General features: G+C 43.7%; 1 pseudogene; it reads left to right on the top strand.

Moving 5' to 3' along the window:
- Positions 1–5,120: 5,120 nt before the first annotated feature.
- Positions 5,121–21,249, top strand: LOC117310614 (collectrin-like; annotated as a pseudogene).
- Positions 21,250–21,557: the final 308 nt, after the last annotated feature.

Raw genomic sequence — 21,557 nt, 5'->3', positions numbered from 1 at the left:
CTCTCAGACCTCAGAGGCCCGTCGAGCCGCCTTTGTCCTTGCTCGCGTCGGCTGAGGGCCCTCAGCGCGGTCTCCTTGGCACAGGGTTCCGGGGACTCCTGGCTGGGCGGACACGTGGACAAGCTGCTTAGGCTTTCAACGGGGGCGGTACGGACGCCCACCAGGCTCTGCGTGTGGCAGGAGAGGCGGGCGTTCCACCGGGACCTCATCGTGAAACCGTTGCCACGGCCGGAAAACCCCAGCCTCGAGAAGGTGCGGAGGGGCGGCCCTCTGGGAAGGCGCCTCCAGGCCTGGAGCACCAAGAACCCGCGGACCGGGTAGTACTTCCAGCTGCGCAGGATGGCGGGGAGCGGCCTGCTGCGGAACGAGAGCCCGCGATCCCGGCGGTGGCGGCGGCGGCGGCGGCGGTGGCACAGGATTTGGCACCCGGCCCGGCCCATCGGGAGGCAGGTGCCGCGGGCGGGCCCGGTGCATGGGAACCGTGGGGACCGGCGCTTCCGGGCGTGGGCTGGCTGCGTGGCCTTGGCCGTGCCCAGGTACCTGCTCAGGTAGCTGCCCATGCTCGCGGGTCAGTGGGGTCGGACCTTCGACGGGCTTTGGCTTCTGGGCGGCCCCGAAGTCTGTAGACGTCAAGCTTACGACGCTGAGGCGACCATTGGCATCGGGGTGGGGGATGGTTCGCGGGGCGTTGGAACCTCTGGGCACGAGGTCCTGCGCGCGCCAGGCCGGGGCCTCTCGGACTCACTCGGGCCCTCTCGGACTCACTCGGGGCCTCTTGGACTCACTCGGGCCCTCTCGGACTCACTCGGGCCCTCTCGGACTCACTCGGGGCCTCTCGGACTCACTCGGGGCCTCTCGGACTCACTCGGGGCCTCGCGGAGCCACTCGGGGCCTCGCGGAGCCACTCGGGGCCTCGCGGGGCGCCCCTGTGTTCTGAGCATAGGGGATCCTTCAGCTCCCACTGCTGGCCCAGGCGCTTGGCTCTGGGTGGCGGGGGAGCCCTCCACTTTTTGCCCTTGACATTTAAAGGGAGGAAATATAATAATTTGTACCAGGTCCTGAAAATTGACTGAAGGGCACTCTCTTTCATTACTCTAAAAATGGACAAAATGCACTTGAATGCTCCTTTAAGGGAAAAGAGCGAAGTTACTTGTATTTCTACAGAGGCTAGAATGTTTGCTAATGTCACTTTGTGTAATTTTATTCTTAAGGACCTGGTGAAAGCCTTTCGGGACTTATTTTTTAACCTGGACAGCACTGATTCCATGTGGACTCTCCTAAAGGTTTCAGTCCTCATCCATTCACAGATAGATAGTGTTCTCTCTCAACGCTAATAAGATTTCTCGTCTTTCATTTCTACTGATAATGAATAGTTGAAAATTTCCTGCTTCCAAAACAAACTTTGCAAGGGCTGTTGGGTAACTGATTACAGTGCTGAGGTTTGGAGGTCTGTTCACGGTGGTGTGAATCAATCTCTTGTGAAAATTTTCCTCAAAAGCACGCGCAGAAGGGACCTATTCGGCCAGCTCCATGGCTGGCATGGGAGACGGAAAGTAGAAGCCTGCAGTGAATCCAAAAGCGGTCAACAGATTCTGTCCACATGTGACAGGTGGATGGTTGAATGGTGAGGACACTAAACAGAGTTTAATGAGGAAGCCCCAGAAGGTTTCTGAGGTCAGAGAGAGGCCACATGTTTTGGGATGCCACGGTGTGGTCAGCTGGTGAGTGTGGGGGATGAGATCCCTAACACTGTCTGCTCACTGATGAATTCCTGTTGTTATTCTTGTTTTGGTCCGATTCCTTATTTAAGAATGATCCCCAGGTATATGATTTTGAAAACAGAGAAATTCCAATGGTATAATTTTCTTTTTCTTTTTCTTTATATTTTTCCTTATTAGTCATCCATCTGTACACATCAGTGTATCCACCATTTTGTTCGCTCGCTCCATGAGTAATAATCATTCTAACCGGCAGCATTCCTTGAGAACTTAGTTTACTTTTCAAGCTGGGACCCTCTTAATCACTTTGCTCACATCAGCTCATTTAGCCCTCACAACAACCCTTTGAGGAAGGTGGCATGGGTATTCCCATTCTCATGAGGTGGATGAGAAAACTGAGGCGCAGAGACATTACGTGGCCTACTCAAGATGTCAAGTCAGCAAGGGGCAGGGGTCAGGTTTGAACCAGGCAGTCTGACTGCAGAATCCACCATCTCTGCCAGTGCGTAGGGTTGCTTATCCCAGGATCCTCTGAGGGCAGGCCCCGTGCTGGGTGCTGGGGATGCAGTGCAGCTAAAACCAGGCTTATCCTTGCCCTAGGGGAGCTTATAGTGGTGGAATTTGTTGCATATTAATGAACCAAATGCAAGTGTGTAATCTTGACAAGCATTACAGGGAGGAGAAGTACGTAGGGGCTTTGGCCTCACGAGGGGCCGCAGGAACTGGCATTTGTGTGAGGTCTAAAGCAGGAGTAAAAGTGAACCAGGGGATGAAAGGAAGGAGGGTGGAAGGACCAGCACATGCAAAGGCTTATTATAGGAAGGAACTTGGGGAGAGTGAAGGGTGGAAGGAGGGCAAGGTGCCTGGAAGTGGAGCAGTGGGGAGGACCATGGTGCATGATGAGCTTCGGGCGGAAGGAAGGGTCAGGCCAAAGAATGTGTGGGCTCTGTTGAGAAGTTTTGATGTTTTATATATATATATATATATATATATATATATTTATTTATTTAAATTAATGGATCCATTTATTTATTTATTTTTGGCTGCGTTGGGTCTTTGTTGCTGTGCACGGGCTTTTCTCTAGTTGCAGCGAGCGGGGGCTACTCTTCGTTGCTGCGCACGGGCTTCTCATTGCGGTGGCTTCTCGTTGCAGAACACGGGCTCTAGGCATGCCGGCTTCCGTAGTTGTGGCACGCGGGCTCTAGAACGCAGGCTCAGTAGTTGTGGCACGCGGGCTCAGTAGTTGCGGCTCACGGGCTCTAGAGCGCAGCCTCAGTAGTTGTGGCGCCCGGGCTTAGCTGCTCCATGGCAGGTGGGGTCTTCCCGGACCAGGGCCCGAACCCATGTCCCCTGCATTGCCAGGCGGGCTGCTAACCACTGCACCATCAGGGAAGTCGTTGATATTATCTGTAAAGCGACGAGGAGTTTTGTGGAAGGAGTGTCATGACAGAATTTGTGTTTACAAGACACTTTGGCCACAGTGTGGAAGACAGAGAGTCCAGGCGCCTGGAGTCGAGAGGAGGACCCAGTTGGGCAGCAGGTGGAGTAGTGCAGGTGGGAGATGATAGCTATTTGGAGTATGGTGTGTTGGTGGAGAGAGGGGGCAGGGAAGGGATTTCAGAGCCACGGGGATGGGCTGAGAAGGAAGAGAGGACAACGGGTCAAGGATAAGCTTTTGTTTCTAATTATGCAACTGGATGCATGATGGCCCATTTATGAGTCAGGGAACCAAGAACCAACAAGAAAACCATGGCTTGCTTATCCCAGGATCCTCTGAGGGCAGGCCCCGTGCTGGGTGCTGGGGATGCAGTGCAGCTAAAACCAGGCTTATCCTTGCCCTTGGGGAGCTATAATAGTGGAATTTGTTGCATATTAATGAACGAAATACAAGACTGTGCTCTGGGTCGGTGGTGGGGGTGGGGTGGGGGGGGGTGCAGGTGGAGGTGCGGGGGGTCGGGGTGGTGGTGGGGGTTGGGGGGGGCCTCACAGCAGGGTTAGCAGTAGGCAGGGCTGCTGTCTGGCCGGGGCTCTGTTTCCTCTTCTCGGAGGCGGTTGTACCGGGAGCAGATGCTTCTTCTCAGAGGCCCCAGCCTGGACACAAAGGCAGGGAGCACTCCATTTCTCAACACGGGCCGGAAGGCCGACAGCCTGGGCTCGGGGCTCTCAGACCTCAGAGGCCCGTCGAGCCGCCTTTGTCCTTGCTCGCGTCGGCTGAGGGCCCTCAGCGCGGTCTCCTTGGCACAGGGTTCCGGGGACTCCTGGCTGGGCGGACACGTGGACAAGCTGCTTAGGCTTTCAACGGGGGCGGTACGGACGCCCACCAGGCTCTGCGTGTGGCAGGAGAGGCGGGCGTTCCACCGGGACCTCATCGTGAAACCGTTGCCACGGCCGGAAAACCCCAGCCCCGAGAAGGTGCGGAGGGGCGGCCCTCTGGGAAGGCGCCTCCAGGCCTGGAGCACCAAGGACCCGCGGACCGGGTAGTCCTTCCAGCTGCGCAGGGCTGCGGGCAGCGGCCTGCTGTGGAACCAGAGCCCGCTGTCCTAGCGGCGGCGTCCCAGGATTTGGTACCCGTCCCGACCCATCGGGAGACAGGTGCCGCGGGTGGGCCCGGTCCATGGGAACCATAGGGACTGGCGCTTCCGGGCGTGGGCTGGCCGCGTAGTCTTGGCCGTGCCCAGGTACCTGCTCAGGTAGCTGCCCATGCTCGCGGGTCGGCGGGGTCGGACCTTCGACGGGCTTTGGCTTCTGGGCGGCCCCGAAGTCTGTAGACGCGAAGCTTAACGGCGCTGAGGCGACCGTTGGCATCAGGTGTGGGACGGCTGTTGGGGTGTCACAACCTCTGGGCACGAGGTCCTGCGCGGGTCAGGCCAGCGCCCCGCGGACTCAGGGCCTCTCGGAGTCACTCGGGGCCTCTCGGAGTCACTCGGGGCCTCGCGGACTCACTTGGGGCCTCGCTCGGGGCCTCGCGGGGCGCCCCTGTGTTCTGAGCATAGGGGATCCTTCAGCTCCCACTGCTGGCCCAGGCGCTTGGCTCTGGGTGGCGCGGGAGCCCTCCACTTTTTGCCCTTGACATTTAAAGGGAGAAAATATAATAATTTGTACCAGGTCCTGAAAATTACAGAAAATTGACTGAGGGGCACTCTCTTTCATTATTGTAAAAATGAACAAAATGCACTTGAATGAATGCTCTTTTAAGGAAAAAGAGCGAATTTACTTGTATTTTTACAGAGGCTGTGTGTTTCTTCTAGAATGGTTGCTAATGTCAGTTTTTGCAATTTTGCTTATAAGGATATGGTGAAAGCCGTTCAGGATTTATGTTTTAGCTCCGACAACGTTGGTTTGTTTTAGGTTCTTCTCTTATTTTTCTACGTTCATACATTTCATACATTCATATATAGACTGTCTAACTGAACACTATTGCCATTTCTTTCTTGTCACTTCTACTGGTGATCCAGGTATACAGACTAGAGTGAGGCCCATTTCCAACTTATAGTTGGGAGCAGGTACCCGCAAAAACAGTGTCCAAAGCCTGCTGGTAAATGTTACAGCACTTCAGTCTGGAGGTCTGTTGTTGGGCCAACCCCTGTTACTGGAGTAGGAGAGGGGTGGAAACAGTGGCCAACAGAGGAAGCAAGTCCTCGATCAACAGATTTGTCTGGTTCTGAGAGGTGGAAGGCTGAATGAAGAGGACACTGAGAAGATCCTGATGAGGAAACACAAAAGCATTTTGTGTCAGAGAGAGAGGCCAAGAGTTGAAGAAACAGGGATGCTGTCAGCTAACAGGTGATGAAGAATGAGATACCCAATGCCCTCTACTGAGCCATTCCCTTTGTTTCTTTTTTGGTAGATTCCTTGTTTTAGGAATGATCCCCAAGTCTATGATTTTGAAATAAAGGAAATGTCCTATATTATTTTCTTCTTAGTAGGACATTTCTTCACCTCTTAAGATGGTAATAACACCAGAGTGGAATGTCTAATGCAATTTGGTATTATTCACTCATAATGTACTTTTTTTCTTCTCATCATCTGCAGAATTTCCCACGTCCTACTTTGCAGTGTAACCCAGTGGGTGTCATTCTGGTTTGTGGTTACCAGTCCTTCAAGGAATCACACCCTTCCTGCTGTTGAGGTACAGCCAGCCATAAGGTAATCACCGCTAAATATGCCTTCCACTGGTGAATCAAGTTATTGATTAATTCAGCTGTTTTCATAGATTTTGAAGACTTCTCTCTCTGGTTCCAAGTGATTTATTTATTAAGATGCCAAAGGTTTCATTTTGTTATCTTGGAATAGAGATTAGTATAGATCAGTGGTTCTCATCCAGGGGCAGTTTTGCCTCCAGGAAACATTAGGCAATGTCTGGAGACGTTGTTGTACAGTGCTGGTGACGGAGTAGGCAGAAGTTAGGGACGCCAGTTAACATCCTCCTGTGCTCAGGATAGCACTTCACAACAAAGAACTATTCAACCCCAAATATCCATTGTGCTGTGGCTGAGAAGCCCTGGTTTATACATTAGCTAAGAAGGTTTAGTACTGTCTTCTTTTGGCGAGAACACCTTATACGGCACTATTGTGTGATGGTTCATCATGTGCCTTCTCGAGCCCAAATGCTTATGTGTTTTTTGGGGTTTTTTTTAGGGGAGTATAGTTGCTTTACAATGTTGTGTTAGTTTCTGCTGTACAGCAAAGTGAAAGTCTTTACCTTTAAAAGATAATTTTTTGAAAAAAAGGTAAAAGCATGACTTTCATACAAATTAAAAATGAAATCTATCAAAGATTTTATTATCTTATTAGTTAATGAGGGAACTAGTAAGATGTTAAAACCAGTTTAAAGGAGACTTCAAGGCAGCATGCAAATGCAGGAATTGAAGAATGGTCATGTTTATTTATTAAAAGATACACCAGTCTATCCATTGACGGTGCTCCACCAGACACAATTCACCTTGATTTTCTGTGGACAAGAATCATTTACATTGTATCAGTTTTCTCCAACTTACACATATGCAAAATAACTCAAAAACAATAAAAGGTGGAAACTGTCCAGAAAGGTAGATTTGCAGGACTCTCAGTCATATTTTTTGCCCATTTGAAGTTTTACCCATTTTTTCCTGACAGTTCCCCATCTCCTCTCCTTGGGATTATAACAAACTTTCAGAAGTGAAATGTATTCTTTTCTGCCCAGAAGCAGAGGAAGCAGTTTGTTTTTATTTCAATTAATATGCACTTTATGTGTGTCAAAACTTCATATCCCACACATGATTGGTGTTGGGCAAAGGTGTATTGGAAGAATGAGTTCACAAATTAAACTATTTCCTGAAAAAGAATGAAACAAAGTTCACTCTTCTTACAAAGGATTTATTTACAAGTTACTGAAATGCATATTTTTTCTCGTTACCAAAGAGAAATATCTAGTGAAAGAACTCATCTGCTCTTTGTAAAATATCAGTGTTTAAGATAATGAGTGTATAATCAAATGCCAAATGTTTTTGTGTGAATAATCATCTGTTTCCCTTGCTGAAGCAAAGGCATTGAGGCTCTATACCCATGGGGAATGATTTAACAAGGGTTTCTTTGTTTTGTTTTTTTAATAAATAAACAAATTTATTTTGGCTGCGTTGGGTCTTCGTTGCTGTGCGCAGGCTTTCTCTAGTTGCGGCGAGCGGGGGCTGCTCTTTGTTGCGGTGCGTGGGCTTCTCATTGCGGTGGCTTCTCTTGTTGGGGAGCACGGGCTGTAGGCGCACAGGCTTCAGTAGTTGTGGCTCGCGGGCTGTAGAGCGCAGGCTCAGTAGCTGTGGCACACGGACTTAGTTGCTCCGCGACATGTGGGATCTTCCCAGACCAGGGCTTGAACCCGTGTCCCCTGCATTGGCAGGCAGATTCTTAACCACTGCGCCACCAGGGAAGCCCTAACAAGGTTTGAGCTAAATTGTTTCTGTGCTTTTGCCAGTAAGAATACTGCTAAAAGCCACTACTTAGGGAGTAAGAATTAGGAATATTGTATTTCATGAGAAAAGGGATTTTTATTCAAGCCCTGTGATGAGGGAGGGCTACAAGGAAAATGAAGGCACTGTGGTTAAAGCAGGCTTCAGTTAATGTGAGGAGGAGGAGTGAGTGTTTACGGTGAAGGTCGAAAATCTAGATGAATATGTTCACAACACAATGTCTGTTTCAAAGGCCCTAGTAGGAAGGGCTATTGAGGGGGTGAGAATGGCCAATAGAATGGGAATTTATGTCCGGGAATGGATAGGGCTCATCAGGATTGTATGAAAATAAAGGAAACAGTACCAAGAGGGAAGGATAGAGTGAAAAGAAAGGAGATGGTACCTAGAAGGCAGGTAGTAGGAATTTCAAGGCTGAAGAGCCTATGTGGTTGGGCAAAATAATGCTAGTTCCGCCTAATGCTTGCATAATATTTTCTGGTTCACAAGGCATGTTCTGATGCATCTGTGGCATTTAGTATCAGCACCAATCATTTGTGAGCTGTTATTATTATCCCTGCTTTATAAATGAGGAAATTGAGGCTCAAGGAGATTAACTGATTTGCTCAGGTCACCTAGAAAAATAAAGAGTGACAACTTGAACGCAGGCATGCCGCCAGCACATGCAGTGATTTTTTTTTTTTTTCCTCCCGGTCTGCTAGAGTATCCACACCTATGGAATTAGGTGAGGGGATGACAGACCAGTTCTAAGATGTCTGCTTTTGATCTGTTTTGAGGGCCTGGCCTTATTCAAGGCCAATCTTGGCTAGAAGATATCCATGGTGATTGACGCCTCTTGGGGATTTCAGTGGTAGGTGGAGATATAGTTTGTACTAAACTAGAACCTCTTATCAGCCTGAGTGCTAACCAACCAGGTAGACAGAATGAGAATGCAGAGCAACTTTTCACTTTACTCTGTTATACCTTGGTAGTGGGGTTTGTTATTTTGTGGGAAGGTTTGTGTTACTGTGTTAGCAATATTAGGTTACGAAAAAAGAAGACATTCCGTAGTTTGATTAAAATTGCATGGAAATTATCCCCTGCTGCAGATTCCCTGGCTGGGATTCTCCTTCCCATTTATGAATAATCAGGCCTCCCCATAGGATTTCATTTGCTAAAGGAGGTCTTTCCTGATACCCCGGTGCTGGTCTGCAGAGATTCTCCAGCTTTTACTCTCAGGTTCAGGATCAGTAGTCACCAGCCACATGTGGCTCTCAAGCACTTGAAATGTAGTTAGTCCAAGATTAGATATGCTCTAAGTGTAAAGTACACACCAAATTTCAACGACTTAGCACAAAATAAAATGTGAACCAACTTAAAATTGATATTACATGTTGAAATTATATTTTCTTGGATATAGTGGGCAAAATATATATATATTTTTTAAGTATTTATTTATTTGGCTGTACTGGGTCTTAGTTGTGGCACAGGGGAGCTTTAGTTGCAGCATGTGGGATCTTTAGTTGCGGCATGTGGGATCCAGTGCCCTGACCAGGGATCGAAACTGGGTCCCCTACATTGGAAGCTCAGAGTCGTAACCACTGGATCACCGGGGAAGTCCCAAAATATATGTTATTAAAATTAATTTTCCCTGTTACTATTTACTTTTTTTTTTAAACGCAGCTCCTAGAAAATGTGACATCACACGTAAGGTTCACATTATATTCTGGTTTCAGTGCTGCTCTAGAGGTTGTTGAAGTCAGCTTGCCTAGTGTGAATTCAGTAAAGGCCACACAGTATGTCCAAGAAATCTCCTCATCTAATTTGCAAATTCCAGTTAGAAATATAGTTTCAGTCAAATAAGTTTTTGCTACCAACCCCTCCCTAACTGCCACCAACCCCTCCCCCTCCCAAGTGCCACTACCACCAAAAATACAGATTTTCCCTGGGAAAAGTAATGCATTTACCTTCATATTTTTCTAGACTTTCGGACTCCTAAAGCACCATTTACTTTAGTCATATGGAACTACTTGCAGCTGATGCAACAAATCATACTACATACCATGTCTCCAATTCCTATGCTCACTGCACACTTTGGTCTAAAGAACTCCTACTTGTCCCTCAAAGCACAGCTCAAAAGTTGCCTTCTTAGGAAAGCAGCTCTGACATTTTACTATTGTGTACTTACCCCTCTGCTGTGCTCCCACTGTGCCCATATTTACCCCTTGCACTGTGATTGCACTGTGATTGTGGAGGGACTGATGGGCCACTCTTCTAGACTGTAAGCTTCTTGGGTATTTTTATTTCATTTTGTATCTCCAGTACCTAGCACAGGATCTGGTACTTAGTAAGTTTCCAGCAAATGTTTGTTGAATTGAATGAAAAAAAAAAAAAAAGATCAAATTGATGGATTTGCAGCTGCTCCTGGCTTCGTGCTCTCTTTTCTCCTGCTGGTTTTGTTTTTTCTTCTCATATTTATCACCCACTTTTTGCATATTATTTTATCTTTTCAGGCTGTTGGTATTTTTGTAAGGCACCTTAAATAGAGTTCTGTCATTTTAATCTAGATGCTGCCTCTCAGGAAATAAAACATGGTGGGCAGAGCTCAAAGCTCAAGACTTCCAGTTACTTCTAGGACATTATCAACAGTGGAGGGCAGTAGTACATAGAGAAGCATCTTTCTGGCAACAAGCACTGCCACTTATAGACAGAAAACCACAGCATGATGGTCCTCATCACACTGTCTGTTCAACCTGAAGTCTCCTGCTAGGGGGATGCTCTGTTTATAGAGATAGTTATAATCATGGATAGTTATAATCATGGGGAGATAGGGTTATACCTTCTGTTTCTAATGTTTCTTCTGTCTTGTTTCATTTGTTTTTAATCATCATTGTATTTTAGAATGATTAGGAACCGGATCAACAATGCCTTCTTTTTGAATGACCAGACTCTGGAATTTTTAAGAATTCCTTCCACTCTTGCACCACCTACTGGCCCATCTGTGCCCGTCTGGATTATTATATTTGGTGTGATGTTTTGCATCATCATAGTGGCAACCATGCTATTGATTTTGTCAGGAATCCGGCAACATAGAAGGTAAGATATTTAAAGGGAGTGATTTAAAGAACATTTTCTTGTTTACTCATGACTTGGAAAAACAAGGAGAGGATTTTCCCCTAGCTGAAGAAAATGTGTTATATCTGAAATTGAAAAAATTGGTGATTTTTCAAAATATCACTTATGTTTTTGGAGACTTTTTGGAGTCTGTGTCCCTAGGTTAACTATGAGTCCTTCCATTACTATCTTTCTTTCTATTCTATACCATGTGAATATTTTATATCTAGAGTTGGTTTTAATATCTGGGTTATGATTTTGTAAGCTGGATATACAGAGCTAAGCAGACTTTTTGGGTAGGCAGAGTTAATCTTTGCTAGTCATCCACCTCCAAAGACTAGTACTTCCGTAGTCCTTTTCATGCCTCCTCACCTTGGCCTGCCTCTTCCAGTGCCTGCAGCTGCCATCTTGTTCTACACACTTTTGCAGTGTTTTATATTCCCTCCCTTTGATGGATGCTCTCCCTCTAGTGCCTATGATTTTATATAGACCCGTGTTCTTCACAGTGGCCTTTGAATCAACTTCCTGCATCAAAATTGCCTGGAACACTTGTTTAAAATATAGGTTCCTTTGCCCTACCACAGACCCACTAAAGTTTATTCTCTGAAGGAGATGCATTCTTTTAATTGAAGTTTGTTGATGTACAATTGAAGAAAATATGTTTTAATGAATATCTAGGCTATTCTAATTCACCTAGTTTCACAGCTTGCAATTTAAGTACTTACATTTAGATTCCCACTCCTGGAGTTCATTTAGCTGGATTCTGGGGCACATGCAAACTTTGATGTCTATAAATTATTGGTATTAGAGAGTTTCAGACCAGTGGGAGAGTTATTTAGGTAGAGAGGAGACAAGATTTCTTAGCACAATGAAAGGAGAAAATAATTTTGTTTACAAGCACCTCTGATCCAGAGGGGCAGTGGAGAGAGTCCTCAACTCTTCTGTAGACACTCTGATGTGCCTAAACCTTCCCTTCTGATACCAAGGAAGAGGAATTTTGGTAAGTGGGAATCACAGGCACACACATTGGTTTTCAAAAGTGTTGGTGCCCACACGGGACATGCAGGTTGTGTTTGGCCAAGTGTGTGTTTGACGAAATGTTTTTCCTGAGACTTTCTACTTTCCATATGGTTCACCCTGGTTATTAGCAGAAGGTAATCATTTTAATTTGGGGCTTTATAATTTTTTTCACAAATGGTAAGTGAAATGCTATGGAATAAATGTGATTTACGTGTAGTGCCCAAATTAAGCTCAAAGATTAAGATCAAGTTGTACTTGCTTGCTTTTCTTGCTCTTGGCATGACACATAATGCTGAGAGGCTTGGTATAAATTATTAATCTGTTTTATTTTGTTTTTCAGAATATTAAGAAATATTCTCTTGCAGTACTTGAATAACTATGTTTAATAGTTTTAAGTTTTATTTTAATCCTGAAATGCTATGATTCTATGGTTTCCAACAATTGTAACCTTTGTGAATTTACACCATCTCCTTCGTTCCCAATTTCCTCACTAGTACACTATGGTGAAGGAGGTAGAAGAATGGGCTCTGGAGATAGACTGCTTGGATTCCAAGTATTTATTGCCTAGACTCTGCTCTTGTATGTAATCCATGAACTGTGTGGATATCAGGAAATACCGGCAATGAGTCAGGGAAACCAAGCTCAAGAAGATAAGGTTGTGGTGCTAGAGTCAAGTTGGTTAAATTTTTCTTTACTGTCTGTGCATAGATAACTTTGCTCAAGTGACAGTGAGGTATGTTAGAAAGAATTAATTTGCTGAGATCAAAAGTGTTAATAGAGTTCTTGAAGTAGTGCCTGGCACTACTGCTGTTAGCTGTTACTGTTATTTTATTATCCTGCCAGTTGCTGTTCTTTCAGCTCGTTCGTTAGTCTGGGATCAGCTATCTCTTCCTTCTGAGCAGATTCTGCAGTAGTATAATAACTGAGTGTGTAGCATCATAATCTGTTGCTCGGGAGAAGGGAGGCTGTTGTCACAACCTTGCCTTCACAAATTTAGTTCATGTTCAAACCAGGAAACAGATGGACAATTCTCCTGTGTCAACCTGGAGAGCATCAATAACTAGCAAATAGACTCAGGACAGTTATGACAATCTTCTGAAGAGAAATTGATTTGTTGGGTTTTCCATTTGATACGGAAAAAATTTGGTGGGTTTTTCTTGGGCAAAGTATTGCTTCAAAGGTGGGGAGAGGGTGCAGTTCGAAGTGGGGAGAGCCCTGATCATTGTGATGAAAGTGTTTTCTAATTGTGGAAAAAAATGGGAGTTGCCCCTGAAAGTCTTTAGTGGTGAGGAAGACAAAGATTTGTTCAAGAATCCAATTCATACATTAGATAATAATGAACATAGTTTGTGTAGTACAAAATCTTAAACCTAGAAGACGAGGAGGGACCACAGGGTCATCTGAATCACCATTCTGCTTCTGCAGAGAAGAGTGCCAGTGTCCTCTAAGACATGTGCATCTTTATACTTACTACTGAAGAAATTTCTCAAGTAAAGCTTTAACTATTCTGGTAGCTGTGTCAATAACAGCATTCCACTGACTGTTCAGAACCGCTGGGTGGAAAGTATGCAGTCACTGGTGGCCCAAACTAGGTGAACTCAAATACTAGTTATACCCTTTAGCTGAGTGACCTTGGTTGCGTCATGTAGTTTCTGTGGGTCTGTTTCTCCATCTGTTATGGGGAGATAATGTCTCACAGGACTTCCATGAGGATTGGGTGAGAAAATGTGTATAAAGTACCTAGGTTATAGTATGTACTAAATAAACGGTAATTATTATTATGCAAGATGAGCTTAACCCATTTCTGTGATTAAGGGATGCTGGAAAAAGATCTCTTTTCCATCCAGATATTGCCACCATACTGCAGAAAATTTTCCAGTTCAGTGGCTTATTGCTTGAGATTTTATTAGTTAACGAACACCTATTTTAAAAGGCAAGTGATCTTATTAGGCCTGCTGTTTACTATAATAGTGGTGGACTGACTAATCAGCTCTCTAAAAAAAGAAAAAGATACCCTGATTTGTAGCATTTGCTGACTTCCTATCCAGTCTGAAGTTTCTGAATGTTTGAGTCACCTCCAGCAAGCCTGTACCAGCCAGTTTCAACTCGCCATTACAACTGCCGCCTCTTCGTGAAATAATTCGAGGAGGTTGCTTCTCTATTACCATCTAGTTGAGAACAGCAGTTAGAAGAATTGAGAGATTTGTTGAAGGAAAAAAGTTGGAAAAGTGATTTTTTTTTTCTTTTGGGGAACAGCTAGGGAGTTGGGTATGTGGGAAGACAACCAAGATTAACTGCATATACTTGACAGTGATGTCTGTACTAGATCTGTGTCTAGCCCCAGCCTGGAAGTGGATATTTTAGCTCTCTGGTCAGCTTTATAGTAATGGTGATGATGGTGATGATGTGATGTGTGTTTTAGTTGAAAGAGCACTGGATCAGTACTCCTAGTTCGGGGTTCCAGTCTCATGCCCTGGCATTTTTTAGCTGAATGACCTTGATCCAGTCAAGGTCATATATGGAAAATGAGGATAATATTTTCTTAAATAGTTACGATGATGGGAAGACAAAATTGGAGAATACACACAAGTGCTTCATACACTGGGGAGTGCTGTATCAATGTAAAGAAACATCATCATCAAAAAGCAGTTACAAAGTGCTAATTCTATGTAACCTGGCACGTTGTGCTATAACAGAAGAGTCACAGAGAGCACAATTTCAGACTTGTATGTATATAGTAGAATTGATTCATGACTCCTGCATATAAATAGACTGTGATAATGTTATTTTCTTAGGAAGGAATCTTAAACAATGATCTGTATCCATCTCTCCAGAAGCCAAGGCCCAGAGAGGTAAAAATATCTTATTCCTTTATTGACCATCCATTATGTGATAGGAGCTCTAGAATGTATCATGGAAGAGACGTACATAGATAACATGGGTGGTCCTTGCCTATAAGGTGATGATAATCTTGTAGTTGTAACAAAGCCAGGTCAAGGACTCAGGACACTGAACCCTAGCTAGTGCTAGCAGTTGAGCAGAGTCACTAGTAAATTCACTTGGTTTATTTCTGTTTATATTTCTCTTCACCTAAGGTCAATAGTAAAGGGAAGTGCATTTGGATTTCTATGATTTTTTTCACACGAGGGGTTGGGGCTCAGCCTATATTTTCATATACTGAAACTTCACATTCTTACAGTCTCAATTAAGTGAATAAATTGTCTTGAAAATAGAAATGTAAATGAAATCATAAATGTTAGAGCTAATAATTGTTTTACTTTGCTGTTCTTAAATGTACACACTCAAAAGGAATCAAATATGTGTTTTGAGCGAAGCCTGGGGAGATGAAATAGAGTTCTAGGTCTACTCCTTTCACCAGTTTCATCCCATTCTGAAAGACAAGTTGCTCTACATATTTGAGTCTCAGCTCCTGCATTTGAAAAACAGGGATAATAATAAAAACTACATAGTACTGCAGTAGGAATTAGGTGAGATGATGTGTACAAAGCACTTAGTCTGCCGTGTAATAGATACTAATTCTTATTGTTTTTGCCATCACATCACCAGTCTCACTGTGCTGCAACGCCCACTAAAATCATTCCAGCAGTGCTGCTATTTCCCCAGGATTCATCCATACTGATTATGACCACAGTCCCAGTTCCCCAATAATTAACTCTGTCCTGTTTTGAAATCATATTTGTCTGTCCTTTGTTGTTTGTCTGTTCTTGGGCCTTGGGTTTTCAGCCCTATCTTGTTTGAAGGGAGACAAAAATACTGTTTCTGCTTCTAGCTGCCACTGCTTTATCTTGAGCAAACCCTGATCCTCAACACCCCCTAGATACGTGGGCCACCCGATACAGGCAGACCTCACTTTAGTGTGCTTCACTTTATTGTGCTTCGCAGATACTGTGTTTTTTACAAATTGAAGCTTGTGGCAACCCTGCGTTGAGCAAATCTGTCGGCACCATTTTTCCAACAGCCTTCTATTGGAAGAAGATGCCACCTAGAACTTCTATAGCTAGAGAGGAGAAGTCAATGCCTGGCTTCAAAGCTTCAAAGCACAGGCTGATTCTCTTGTTAGCGGCTAATGCAGCTGGTGACTCAAAATTGAAGACAGTGCTCGTTTACCATTGTGAAAATCCCAGGGCTCTTAGGAATTATGCTAAATCTACTCTACATGCACTCTATAAATGGAATAACAAAGCCTGGATGACAGCACATCTGTTTACAACATGATTCACTGGACATTTTAAGCCCACTGTTGAGGCCTACTGCTCAAAAAAAGATTCCTTACTGCTGGGGCTTCCCTGGTGGCGCAGTGGTTGAGAATCTGCCAGCCAATGCAGGGGACATGGGTTCGAGCACTGGTCTGGGAGGATCCCACAGCAGGGCTGTATTACACAGCAGACTAGTTGTGGCCCGTGAGCCACAACTAGGCCTGTGAGCCACAACTACTGAGCCTGCGCATCTGGAGCTTGTGCTCTGCAACGAGAGGCTGCGACAGTGAGAGGCCCATGCACCGCCATGAAGAGTGGACCCCACTCGCCGCAACTAGAGAAAGCCCTCGCACAGAAATGAAGACCCAACAGAGCCAAAATAAATTTATAAAATATTACTGCCCACTGACAATGCACCTAGTCACTCAAGAGCTCTGATGGAGACGTATAACAAGATTAATTTGTTTTCATGCCTGCTAATACAACATCCATTCCTCAGCCCATGGATCAAGGAGTAATTTAGACTTTCAAGTCATATTGTTTAAGAAATACACTTCATAAAGCTACAGCTACCATAGGTAGTGATTCCTGTGGTCGATCTGGGCAGTCAGTCAAAAACCTGGAAAGGATTCACCATTCTAGGTGCCATTAAGAACATTCATGATTCATAGGAAGGGATACAAATATCAGCATTCACAGGAGTTTGGAAGAAGTTGATTCCAATCATCACGGATAACTTTGAGGGGTTCAAGGCTTAAGTGGAGGAAGCAGCTGCGGATGTGGTGGAAAAAGCAAGAGAACTAGAACTAGAAGTGGAGCCTAAAGATGTGACTGAATCATTGCAATCCCATGACAAAACCTTAACAAATGAGGAGTTGCTTCTTATGGATGAGCCAAAAAAGTGGTTTCTTGAGATGGAATCTACTCCTAGTGAAGATGCTGTGAAGATGGTCAAAATGACAACCAGCGATTTAAAATATGACATAAAGTTAGCTGATACAGCAGCGGCAGGGTTTGAGAGGATTGACTCCAATTTTGAAAGAAGTTCTCCTATGGGTAAAATGCTATCAAACAGCATTGCATGTTACATACAGAGAAGTCATTCATGAAAGGGAGTCAGTCGATGCAGCAAACATCACTTTTGTCTAATTTTAAGTAATTTCCACACCCACCCAGCCTTCAGCCACCACCCTGATCAGTCAGCAGCCGTTGACGTCAAGGCAAGACCCTCCACTAACAGAAAGGTTACAATTCACTGAAGGCTCAGATGATGGTTAGCATTTTTTATCTCTAAAATATTTATAAATTAAGGTATGTACTGTGATTTTTTTAGACATAATGCTATTGTACATTTAATAGACTACAGTGTAGTGTTGCTCACTTTATTGAAGTTGAACCAAACCTGCTATATCTCTGAGGTATGCCTGTACATTTTTGGTCCCCTCTTTTGCCCATCTTCTCTGTGGATTTATGAGAAATAGCCACACTAAGGCTTCTAAGAGCTAGTTTCAGGTGTTTTAGTCATGCTTTTTGTTTGTTTGTTTGCTTGTTTAATCCTCTTCCTGAACCACCTGACATGCAGGAACAGCGGAAAGTCATTAACACTCATTTTTATTTTTCAGGAAAAAGAATTCATGTTTTTAGCAGAACATCAAATCAGAATGATCCAGAAAGATAGTTAAGTTTTATTATACTTACAGCAATGTGCAGGCAGTGACTCAGTTTATTACAGGACACACTATGAAATGTGACAAAGGGCTGTATTACTGTTAGATGATAACCTTCGAGCTTCTTATCATGTCCGCCAGCCAGCAAGTTACTGACACTGCAGTTTGTGAAGCCTGGCAATGCCAAGACTGTGAACAACTAGGTCTAAGGTCACAAAAGAATAATATGTACCTAATTTGTCATGGACACGGCTCACATTTTGATAAATTTCCACAGCGATTTTGCTCAGAATCTTTTTGATTAAGAGATCCTTATTCTAAGGAAGAGAAACTTGTCCTCATCCATCTGCATCTTCCTTTTTCGTTCTTCCCCATTCCTTGTGATGCCTGGTGGATTATTTTTCCTTTGTGGTTGGTGGGGGAAGGGGAGGCAGGATTTCTTGCCATGATCTGCAAGTGTCCAGCTCTCTGCAATTCTTCTTCTAACTCTGTAAAAACATTTTTATGAACACTGGCAACCATCATTTCTAAGACTGCTGTTGCATTGCCACCTACTTCAGAAAGCTCCATCCACAAGGATTTTTGTAATATGACTTTCATAGTTACATACACAAATTTCAGGGTAAAACTTGACTGTTAGAAACCTGTTTATTTCTGTGGAGAATTATTATTCACTCCAAGCCCAATGAGGAGTGACTTGGGGAGAAATTGCATGAGCTAGGCATGTTTGATGATAATTTATAAATATACATTTGTCGCTAGGGTGTCATTCTTACTGAAACATCACTCTCTTTTATAATCCATGAAAAGGAGGGGAGGATGAGTGAAATTTGGAGTTTTCTTTTTTTACTGCGCTCTTTCTTTTCACTTTAGGACAAGAACTGTGTCTCTTCCAACACATAGTAGACACTCAAAACATAGTTATTGAATGAATGTTGGATACTATGAATGGAAGTGATGTGTTCGATGGTTATAGAATGTCAGTTGGCTTTGCTTTCTGGACGACGTGGAAAGTGACGAGATACCCCTGTCTACAGGAGGAGCGGCCAAAGAATTCTAGTCCTCTGATAGGTGATTTCACCTGGCTGGAGGACCTTCTCATCACAAGAAATTGTATGCCTACTCCAACTGGCACTGATCGTTGACTGCTGATGCTTGGAATGGACAGTGCAGTATCTTCACCCTGAGGAAGGGAAAACGCAGCAGCCTGTCCTTACCTAGGTCACTGGGACTACAATCCGCCGACTTCCACTCCCAGCGTTGGGCCTGTAGTGATATATTTTGACATTTGACAATGGCATGCACAATGGCAAAATACTTTCAAGTGATGACAGTGGGATCTATAGTATTGAAATGCTACTTTACTTTTCTTTATAATCTCCACCTATTTAAAATTATCTAATAAACCATCGGTGAAGCCTGGCAAAATCTGTACTTCTAATTCCTAAGGTATGAAAATGAGTATTTTCCTCCATCCATTTGAAAAAATAACTATTCAATAAATACAAGAAATATCACGTGTACATTCCCTTCCTCCCTTCCTTCCCTCTTTCTTCTGATAGATCTCATTCAAAACCTACCTTGGGCTGCTGTCTGAGTAACTTTGCCTACAGCATTAGTCCATCCATTCTTCCATCCAGTTGTTTGTTCCATCACCCAACTACCGTCCAATCATCCATCCATCCATTTATCTGTCTAACTAGCTAGCCAGCTACTCATGTGTCTGTCTATCCAATTCTAAGCACATTAGTTGAGTGCCTACTCTATGCTGTCAGCTGTTTTACAAAATATCTTTTAATTTGGAGTTGACTGATTAGTTCCTCCTGAGAGATTCAGGTCAGAAAAGTTTGGTGATGGAGTAGGGCAGGAACATAGAACAGAGAATTTTATTTTTAAAAAATATATCTTCTCGGTGCATCACGTCTAGAGGCACTTGTCAGTTTGTCTCGTTGGTGATATTCACCAAATTTCTCCCTTTACAAAAATCAAATGTCTCTTTATAATTAGTACATTGCTTGTAGGGGTGTTACCTTGAGACCCTGTGAGTATGCTGTTCCTTAGTCATCTCCCACTCAGTGCTTTAGTATCCATTGAGGAGCCTCAACAGAATCAATTATTATTATTTGGTGATTTTCTGTTTCTGTTGCACCTTCTATATTGGTTGTCATTCTTTTGTAAACAAGAGCTCTTTCTTTTCTCTGCCTTCCTCCACTATATTCTTTAAAGCACTTTGAAATGAGCTCTCATGTAGGACTAATAGGGACCTCTACCTTGATCATCTTTGGGGCATCTTCACCAACCTCCTCACCCACTAGAAATTCACTAAGTTTCTAAGGGACTTCCATAGCGGTGGAAGTCCATCCTGGTCACCACAGCAATGTCCACCATCCCAGCCATGTGATCCACCCAGGTCTGCCTCTTTGAAGTTTCTACAGATTTCTGGAACAAGAGAATCTTTGACAAGTCTGGGAGCCTCATGCCTAACATCATGCCTCCGTGGTGTCCCAACATCTAACTTGTGATAATCCTGAGGGAAACTCTTCTGCCCTCTGATTGCCTATCTCTTTTCTCCCCCTACCTCTATGATATCAAGCACAATTGGCTCAGTGTCTTGGCCTTTCACAAAAGACAGGAAGAATGTTTGAATTCAAGGCTACATTTTTCCACACTCCAGGGAAAGATTAAGGATCTGGTTACCACCTGGATTGGGGTAGCAGGGTCTTTAAAGGGTCTGAGAATGAACAACTTAAAAATTTACCTGTTAAATAGAATTTTTTGGAATGACCTGGGATTTTAGCTATGAGCTGTAATTAGCAGAATGTGTTCTGAGTTCCAAAAACCTGACTTAACAAATGAATGCAACTATTTTGTAATGAGTAGAGCCAAGGAATGATACCTGCAGTTTACAATGGTTACATCCTTTCTACAAAGTAATGTGAGTTTGCTTCTTGGCATCTCATCTCAACCTGATTTTTACCTAATATTTGCAGACCATTAATTTGTCAAATCTTGTGAGAGGAATTTATTACTTTTTTAAATTCAATTTTTGTGAAGTTGTTCTCCTAGAGCTAAATTTTTTAACTTGCCAATTTACCATATATTTTCCTCACATTCCTTCATGCAGTTTGTTTGTGTGAATGTATATATGTATATGTGTGTATACAAACATTCATTCATATATATATTCATTCATATACATACACACACACACACACACACACACACATATATATAATATCCATGCAGGCTGCTGATCTTGATAGCATCTTTTCACCTCATCAACTCTTTATGATCTTTGAAATTTATTTGAAAACACACGATGTCATCCATTTTCCCCATCATTCTAAGTTTCCTCTCCCCTTTCCTTATCTCCATGTTTGTACAGAAGACCATCCTTTCTCTTCCTAGATCCCAATCATTCTTTTTATGTGCACTTGAGAAGAACAAAGGACCATCTGAAATGTAAGACACTGAAGATAAATGGGAAAACACAATCACAATTGAAAACGGCATCCCCTGCGATCCCCTGGACATGAAGGGAGGGCACGTTAATGATGCCTTTGTGACAGAGGATGAGCGGTTCACCCACCTCTGAACGGCTGCTGTTTTGTTTCCCTCTGAAACTCAACACTTTTTTCTGTGAAACTGCTGAACATCACAATTCATTGAGGGAAGATTATATATTTTGTGTTACCATTCTTCTTTTGTAAGAAATTTTGAATGTGCATGCAATTGAAATGCAATGAATTATACCCATGAAGACCATTGAAATAATAAGCTGTTGACTAGCCAAAATATTCTAAAATATTTCTCTGACAGCACAGTAAGTGCAGGCATGTGACATTTGTAGTTACTGATTTTAAAATGCATTAGTATTTAAGCATTTCCAGCAATAAGGTCAGG

This window comes from Tursiops truncatus, assembly GCF_011762595.2.
Source record: "Tursiops truncatus isolate mTurTru1 chromosome Y unlocalized genomic scaffold, mTurTru1.mat.Y SUPER_Y_unloc_1, whole genome shotgun sequence".
Taxonomy (NCBI): Eukaryota; Metazoa; Chordata; class Mammalia; order Artiodactyla; family Delphinidae; genus Tursiops; species Tursiops truncatus.
Note: the sequence above shows the minus strand (reverse complement) of the source record. Positions and strands in the feature narration are given on the sequence as shown.